The sequence below is a fragment of the Arachis hypogaea genome, chromosome 18 (genome assembly GCF_003086295.3).
Source record: "Arachis hypogaea cultivar Tifrunner chromosome 18, arahy.Tifrunner.gnm2.J5K5, whole genome shotgun sequence".
NCBI lineage: Eukaryota > Viridiplantae > Streptophyta > Magnoliopsida > Fabales > Fabaceae > Arachis > Arachis hypogaea.
This window is the reverse complement of record NC_092053.1, coordinates 30,681,416-30,690,610: the sequence shown is the minus strand read 5'-3', so window position 1 is coordinate 30,690,610 and position 9,195 is coordinate 30,681,416. Positions and strand designations below refer to the sequence as shown.

The 9,195-nt window shown below is 41.3% G+C and overlaps 1 non-coding gene across 1 annotated transcript; it reads left to right on the top strand.

The window, feature by feature from the left end:
- Nucleotides 1-8,298: 8,298 nt before the first annotated feature.
- On the top strand, nt 8,299-8,402 carry LOC112774339 (small nucleolar RNA R71). Its single transcript, XR_003188833.1, has one exon. It is a non-coding gene; the product is annotated as a small nucleolar RNA R71 (small nucleolar RNA).
- Nucleotides 8,403-9,195: the final 793 nt, after the last annotated feature.

Sequence of the window (9,195 nt, the reverse complement as noted above, 5' to 3'; positions counted from 1 at the left end):
CTTGTAATTCATTCTCAAATCTTATCATTAGCCAATTCATGGTCAATTGCTCATAAGAAGAATGAAGTATGGTCACTGATTATACCACATGTATTTCCCAAATCAAGTGTTGAGAGGATTATAGTCACATATCCATCCAAACCCATTTTGTCCCAGCATGAGAAAGCATTTCTAGCATGATCTCTTCATTCCTCTTTCAAGGTTCAGAAGGGATCCAAGTTTGAATAGCTTCTTTTCCAGATAACTACCAATTGATGAAGATCGAAAGCTTTCACGTAAAATCAAGAGAAAAGATAGAAGAAGAATAATGAAAACTAGTATTGATCCATCAAATTACAACAGGAGCTCCCTAACCCAATGAAAGGGGTTTAGTTGTTCATAGCTCTGAAAAATGAAAACAAAGATGGAGAATACATTGTGAAACTAGAAGTGCAGAGAAAGTAAAATACAAAGAGTAGTTCTATGCCAAGAGGCTTCCTATAATTTCCAACTCTCCTTTTCAATTCAAGCTACTCCTATATTATACTACTCTTCTGATCTTCTAGTTGGCTCTTCAAGTCTTGGTATGGCCTTTGGATCTTGAGTTTGAGGCAGTTATCTCTTCATTGGGCTCGCTTTACTTGCAGAGAGAAAGTGTGAAGTGGGCAGAGACTTTAGCCAGGAACGTTAGTGGTGTTAACGTTCAGTAAAAATATGGGTTCGAGAAACATTAGTGACAATTACCTTTTTCACTAACGTTCCTCACCAAAAGGAAGAGCCACGTTAACTTCAACGTTAGTGGCACAAACGTTGCCACTAACGTTGCCTCTATGTCCTTCGCACACGTTATTGGGACTCACCTTTCCCAGTAACGTTGAGAAGTCTCCCCTTCCTTACGTTAGAGTCCACGTTAACTTAGTTAACGTGGCTCTTTTAACGTAGGCTTGCCAACCTTCAAGAACGTTAGTGACACTTACCTTTGTCACTGAACGTTCAACTGGTGGGAAGTGTCTACTTAATGTTGGCATCAGTCATACTCTCCTCCTCACGTTAGCTCCACGTTAACTAGTTAACGTGGAGTTAACGTGGCTCATTGTGCCTTTGTGGGCTCCTTCCAATGTTAGTGACAATGTTAGGTGTCACTAACATTGGTCGATCACCTTCCTTCTTCACGTTAGCTTCCACGTTAACTAGGTTAACGTGTAGTTAACGTGGCTTATTGGGCTTGTGTGGGTTAATCCCAACGTTAGTGACAATGTTGGTGTCACTAACTTGTCGACCACCTACTTTCTCACGTTAGCTTCCACGTTAACTAGGTTAACGTGGAGTTAACGTGGCTTACTGTGACTTGGCCAACGTTAGTGACAAAGTTGAATGTCACTAATGTTGGCTTCCCCTTTACTTCTTAACGTTAGAGGCCACGTTAACTAAGTTAACGTGGCTCTTAACGTGCCACTTTTGAGCTTGGTCCAACATTAGTGATAATGTTAAGTGTCACTAACGTTGGCTCCCTTTCCTTTCTTCCACGTTAGAGTTCACGTTAACTTAGTTAACGTGACTCTTAATGTGGGTAATGATGCTCGAGAGCGTTATTGGCGATTACTTTCTCATTAACTTTGCAAGTTACTCCCATTCCACGTCAGTGTCCACGTTAGTGTAACTAACGTAGCACTAATGTGGTTCTTCTTTGCTTCCTTTGTCCTGAAATCAAGCAATCAAGTGCATCAAAGTTCTGGTCCAAGTCATGGGAAATGCAACATCAAATTTGTCATAAAATTCATGCAAAATCCTCATGAAATCATGTAAAGTGCACAATGTATGCTTGAATCAAGATGTAAGTGAATATCTACCCAAAACTAGCTTATTTTCTAAGGAAATGCATGAAACTACCCTAAAAACAGTAAAGAAAGGTCAGTGAAACTGGCCAAAATGCCCTGGCATCACAACACCAAACTTAAAGCTTGCTTGTCCCTAAGCAAGTACTGGAACAAGAGAATGATGAATGGAATGCCAAGAGAAATGAGTCATTCTTGTGGAGGTCATGCCCCTGGTTTTATGGTGGTTTCATGCATAGCAACTTAGGTTCATTCCTGGCTTTCAGACCTTTATCATGTCCTAGAATACTCACTGTGATTGCATCCCATGAGACTTTTATTCATTGATCCTTTTATTGTTATTTCAGGACTTATTTGTGTTCTTAGGCTAAATGCTCTGTAAGGGGGCGACTTTTTAAGATAAGCTTTCAGCCAACACTCCCGAACCAGTTGGTTCAAGGTGATAGGTGTTAAGACACCCCTAAGGACTTACTCCCTCAAGTCTCTTTCCCCCATACATACACACCACAGGCATATAGTTTATTTATTTTCTTTTCTTGAGACCTTGGTGTCCAGCACCTCTTTGGATTACTAAATGCTCTGTAGTGAAGGTTACTCTTGATAGTGGACTTTCAGCTGATAATCCCGAGTTAGTTAACCCAAGTTACCAAGTGATAAGGCACCCCTAAGAGCTTATTCATCCAAGTAGATCCCTCACACAGGAGCACCACAGACACATGCCTCAAGATTAAAACCATTGGTGCCTAGCCTTATTGCTTACTCTTTTCTTTTATTTTTTAACCTTTATTGTTCTTTCCTTTTTCTTATTAGGATCTTCTTATTTAGCTAGTCTCATGGGGTGTATTCAAAGCATATGATTCAGGACAGATAGTTGTCTTCCCACCTTATGGTTGAACCAACTTAGCTAACTTATGACTATACTATAAACTCATGAACTTACTCCATAGTATGAACTCGTCTCTGGTCTTTTGAAATACTCATTCTCTTTTTCATTTGATTCAAAGGGACAAGCATACAAGTAAGCAAAGTAAGGATGCAGTGACATAAAGACTAGCAATCATAGACCTCTTCAACCAAAATTAAAAGACAGAATTAAAAAAGGTTCCAATTAACGAGTCACTATGATCAAAAGTGCATTCGGACTTCCAATTTTCAACATTCTAAGTACAATGGAATTAAGTAACAATACAACCTTCGGTGATGATTTCTAGTTGCCTTCTTTTTTTGTCATCATCCTAGTCCTTGCTACCTCACTTCCTTGGGTGAAGGTGCACCATTTCCTCATAAGATTCCTGCAAAGTTATTGGAAGTTTCTTGTTCCCAAAGCACTTGAGAAATAGTTAGCTTGCATGTATGCTTGTGACTTCTGAACTTAATTTGGTGTGTGAACACCAAACTTAGTTCCTTGCCCAATGCAAAACATTGCATATATGCAGAGAACCTCATATCTTGTTATTAACAAACAATGATTACCTAAAGTCTAACTACATCTAAGTGGTTTCCCTTGATTGGTTAGAGCGAGCAATGTTCTTTGGGAGTGGAGTGTGATTCTAACTAATATCCTTTGGTGGAACACCAAACTTAGAATTACACTTTCACTCTTGGTTTGTGTTGGTGTGGAACACCAAACTTAGCTCCTCGCAATACAGGGGAAACAGCTTGTGACCTTTATTGAAATAAAGCTGAAAAGGAAACTACCTGAGGTTGGGTTGCCTCCCAACAGAGCGCTCTTTTACCGTCGCTAGCTCGACGATTCCTCATTTACCTGGATGATACTGTACTCTGGGGTTTTCCCCCATGTTGCCCAGATAATGCTTGAGTCTTTGTCCGTTCACTATAAAAGTCCTCTCTGAACCTTCATCCATGATTTCGATGTGTCCATATGGCGAAACTTTTGTGACAAGAAAAGGGCCGAACCACCTTGATTTGAGTTTTCCTGGGAACAGTCTCAATTTGGAATTGTAAAGGAGTACTCGCTGCCCCTTTTCAAAACTCCTGGGTGCAAGATGCAGGTCATGTCTTCTCTTTGCCTTCTCTTTATACATCTTGGTATTTTCATAGGCTTGTGACCTGAATTCCTCCATCTCTTGCAGCTGCAAGATCCTCTTTGCACCAGCAGTAATGCTGTCAAAATTTAGTATCTTGATAGCCCAGAGAGCTTTATGTTCCAGCTCCAGTGATAAATGACAAGCTTTTCCATACACCAGTTGATATGGGACATTCCAAGTGGTGTTTTGAATGCTATTCTGTATGCCCAAAGAGTATCATCCAGCTTCTTCGACCAATCTTTTCTTGATGCACCCACAGTCTTTTCCAGGATCCTCTTAAGCTCTCTGTTGGATATCTCAGTTTGTCCACTTGTTTGGGGATGGTAAGGCGTGGCTACCTTGTGTTTTACCCCATATCGTAGGAGAAGAGCTTCTAATGGTCTGTTACAAAAATGGCTCCCTCCATCACTGATGAGTGCTCGTGGGACTCCAAACTGGCTAAAGATATTCTTCCAAAGGAAGTTCATGACCACCCTGTTATCATTCGTTGGGGTTGCAATAGCCTCTACCCACTTGGAAACGTAATCCACTGCTACCAAGATGTACTTGTTTGCATATGAGGTTGGGAATGGTCCCATGAAATCGATTCCCCACACATCAAACAATTCCAGTTCCAAGATGAAATTTTGTGGCATCTCATTTCTTTTGGGCAAGTTTCCAAATCTTTGGCATTTATTGCATCTCTTTACTAGTTCTTTGGCATCCTTGAAAAGGGTGGGCCAGAAAAATCCACTTTGTAACACCTTTGCTGCAGTTCTGTCCCCTCCAAAGTGGCCTCCATAGCATGAACCGTGGCAATTCCATAGGACCTCTCGTCCTTCTTTTTCCGAAATACATCTCCTAAGGATTCCATCTGAACACTTCTTGAAGAGATATGGCTCATCCCAGACAAAGTATTTTGCATCATTCATAAGCTTTCTTTTTTTATGTTTATTGATCTCTGGAGGTAAGGCCCCAGTTGCCTTGAAGTTGGCAATGTCTGCGAACCATGGTGCTTTGTGAACTGTCATCAACTGCTCATCAGGGAAGAGCTCGTTCACACTCGTATCATGTGCTCCACCTTTATCCTGAGGAATCCTGGATAGGTGATCTGCTACCTTGTTCTCCACTCCTTTCTTGTCTCTGATTTCAATATTGAATTCCTGCAGCAATAAGATCCATCTTATTAGTCTTGGTTTTGATTCTTGCTTGGCAAACAAATATTTAAGTGCTGTGTGATCTGTAAAAACAATCACTTTAGCACCAATGAGGTATGATCTAAACTTGTCAAATGCAAAAACTATTGCTAGTAACTCCTTTTCAGTAGTGGTATAATTTCTTTGAGTATCATTAAGGATTTTGCTAGCATAGTATATCACATGGACTAAGTTGTCTTTCTTCTATCCTAACACTGCCCCAACTGCAAAATCAGATGCATCACACATCAATTCAAACGGTAAATTTCAATCAGGTGGGAAAATAATAGGAGCAGAGGACAACCTCATTTTCAAATTTTCAAAGGCTAACATGCATGTTTCATCAAAGATAAATGGTGTATCAGATACAAGGAGATTGCTTAAGGGCTTGGCTATCTTTGAAAAATCTTTAATAAACCTTCTGTAAAAACCAGCATGCCCCAAAAAGCTCCTAATTGCCCTGACATCACTGGGTGGAGGTAGTTTTTCAATAAGTTCTACTTTAGCTCTGTCAACCTCAATCCCTTGGTTAGAAACTTTGTGACCAAGGACTATTCCTCCTGTCACCATAAAGTGACATTTCTCCCAGTTCAAGACCAGATTGGTCTCTTGGCATCTTTTCAATACCAAGGCGAGGTGATGTAGGCAACTAGGGAAGGAATCTCCGAATACCGAGAAATCATCCATAAAAACTTCAATAAATTTTTCTATCATATCTGAAAAGATAGAAAGCATGCAGTGTTGGAAAGTCGCAGGTGCATTACATAGCCCAAATGGCATGCGCCTGTAGGCAAACACTCCATATGGGCAAGTGAATGAGGTTTTCTCTTGATCTCTGGGATCAACCACTATTTGGTTATATCCTGAATAACCGTCGAGAAAACAATAATATGCGTGCCCTGCAAGTCTTTCCAACATCTGATCCATGAATGGAAGGGGGAAATGATCTTTTCATGTAGCCTTGTTGAGCTTCCTGTAGTCTATGCACATCCACCATCCTGTGACTGTCCTTGTAGGAATTAGTTCGTTCTTCTCATTGGGAACCACAGTAATTCCTCCCTTTTTTGGGACGACATGCACGGGGCTAACCCAGGAGCTGTCTGAGATTGGGTAAATTACCCCCCTTGCCATAACTTCATAACTTCCTTCTGTACCACTTCCTTCATGATTGGGTGCAACCTCCTTTGGGATTGAATGGATGGTTTGGCATCATCTTCTAGTAGTATCTTGTGCATGCATATGGTCGAACTTATCCCCTTCAGGTCAGCAAGTGTCCAACCAATGGCATCCTTGTGCTGTCGCAGTACTTTGATTAGTTCATCCTCTTGATCTTTGCTGAGGCATGAGTTTATGATCACTGGGTAATTTTCATTTTCTCCTAAGTATGCATATTTGAGAGTAGGTGGCAGTGCTTTGAGTTCAAGTTTAGGTGCTTCTGACTTTTCGTTCTCTTCCTTTGGTGCACCTGGTATGCCAATTTCTGTTGTTGCAACCTCTTCACTTGATGTACACTCTTCCTCTATTATTCTTTCGGGCTCTTCAGACTCTTCTTCTTCAAAACTCTCATGCACCTCCTCTTCAAGTGAGTCCAACCTCATACATTCCCCCAGTTGTTCTTGTGGGTAACTCATGGCCTTGAACACATTGATCGTCATCTTTTCATTGTGTAATCTCAGGGTGAGATCTCCTTTTTGTACATCAATGACAGCTCCAGCAGTGGCCAAGAATGGCCTTCCCAGGATGATGGAAGCATTGGCTTCCTCCTGCATGTCCAGCACTACAAAGTCTGCTGGGAAGATAAAATCTTCCACTTTCACCAGCAAATCTTCTACGACGCCATACGGGAACTTGAACGATCGGTCTGCCAATTGTAAGGCCATCTTTGTTGGTTTAGCCTCCTCAATCTTCATCTTTCTCATCATAGCTACCGACATCAAATTGATGCTGGCTTCTAAGTCACAAAGAGCCTTTTCCACTGTGATTTCCCCTATAATACAAGGGATCTGAAAACTCCCGGGATCCTTCAATTTCTGGGGTAGTTTGTGCTGAATGATAGCACTACATTCTTCGGTTAATATCACAGTCTCGTTGTTCTTCCAGCTTCTCTTCTTAGTCATTAGCTCCTTTAAAAACTTGGCGTAGAGTGGCATTTGTTCTATTGCTTCAGCAAAGGGTATGTTGATTTGTAGTTTCTTGAAGATTTCCAAAAATCTCAAAAACTGGTTGTCATCCCCCTTCTTCTTTAATTGCTGAGGATATGGGACTCTTGGTATGTCTGGCTTCAATACTTCTTCCCCTTTTTGTGAACTCAGATTAGGAACTTGAGCTCCATCATGCTCTTCTTCCTCTTTATCTGAGTCCTTTTCTTGTGGTTTCTGGGGGGTTTCCTTCAGTTCCTTCCCACTCCGAAGGGTAATAGCCTAACACTCCTCCCTTTGTGTTGAGCTAGTATTACTGCGAAGGTTGTGGCTGGAAATTTGCTTGAATAAGTAGCCAATTTGTGTCTCAAGTTTCTTGATGGCAGCATCCTGATTCTGCATATTGGACATCACTTCTTCTCGGAACGCTTTACTATCTTGAATCTCTTTACCTATGCCTTCAAGTAGATTCTCAATCCTTAAGAGTCTGTCATCAAATGATTGTAGATTGGGATTAGAGGTGGAAGGATGAGGTAAGTTATTTTGGTTTTGATATGGATATGGAGAGGTGTTGTTATGGGAGTGTTGATATGGTCTAGATGTGAAATGTTGGTGAGCTGCATTATTGTTGGGATTTGAACGTCTTTGATCTAGGCCTTGGTCTTGTTGATTTTCCCACCCAAAGTTTGGGTGATTCCTCCATCCAGGGTTATAGGTCTTAGAGTATGGATCATGGTTTTGCCTAGGTGAATTCCCAATGTAGTTGGCTTGCTCCTGACTACCCTCTGCTTCTTCATTCACTCCTTCTTGGGTTGTTGATGAAGTAGTGATTGCTGCTACTTGGTTCCTCTCCATCTTCTTGGTGAGGTCAGCCAGCTGCTGGGTAATGAGCTTGTTTTGGGCCAGCAGAGCATCTATATTGTTTAGCTCCATTACTCCTCTAGTGTTGCCTCTTTCAGAAGCATAGAAATAATCATTCTCTGCTACTGTTTCAATGACATCTATGGCTTCCTCAATGGTCTTCTTCCTGTTCAAAGATCCTCCGGATGAATGGTCTACGGCCTTCTTTGACTCATAAGAGAGCCCTTCATAGAAAATGTGCAGCTGCACCCATTCGTTGAACATGTCAGGTGGACACCTCCTTGTCAGGTCCTTAAACCTCTCCCATGCTTTATACAGAGTCTCACTATCTTGTTGCCTGAAAGTTTGGACCTCAGCTCTCAGCCTATTGATTCATTGAGGAGGGTAAAATCTTGCTAAGAATTTGTTCACCACATCTTCCCAAGTTGTCAAGCTCTCCTTCGGGAAAGACTCCAGCCACTTGGCTGCCTTATCCTTGAGTGAGAACGGAAATAAGAGCAGTCTATAGGCGTCAGGATGAACACCATTAGACTTCACTGTGTCACATATTCTCAGGAAGGTGGTTAGATGTTGATTGGGGTCTTCTTGGACACTTCCTCCGAACGAACAGTTGTTCTGAACAAGGGTGATGAGCTGTGGTTTTAGTTCAAAATTGTTGGCGTGGATGGTTGGCTTTTGAATGCTACTTCCACAGTTTCCTGGGTTTGGATTGATGTAAGAGCCTAAAACTCTTCTATCCTCCCCAGCATAATTTTCTCGACCTCCTCCGCCATGGTTGTGAGTCTCTTCTTCATGATGGTTTTCCATGTTTTCTTCCATGTTTGGTTCAAAGTATTCCTCTTCTTCCTCAGCACCAACTACTCTTTTTCCTCTTGCTTCCCTCCTTAATCTCAAGAAGGTCCTCTCAGGTTAAGAATCAAAGGAAGTTGAAGCCCCGCTTCTTCTCCCTGTCATACAACCAACAAGTACAAGCAAGGAAAATAGATGCAGAAAGTATTTCTGTCAGAATGACTGTTAGTGTGAGTGATGCAGTATATCAAACAGTTAGTGGGTTAGTGAAATGAATGGTAAATAACTAAAAACGAAAAAGTAGGGGGAAGGGAAGAAATTAACTAAAACTGAAAGTAAATTACTCAAACAGAAAATTAAATAAAACAAA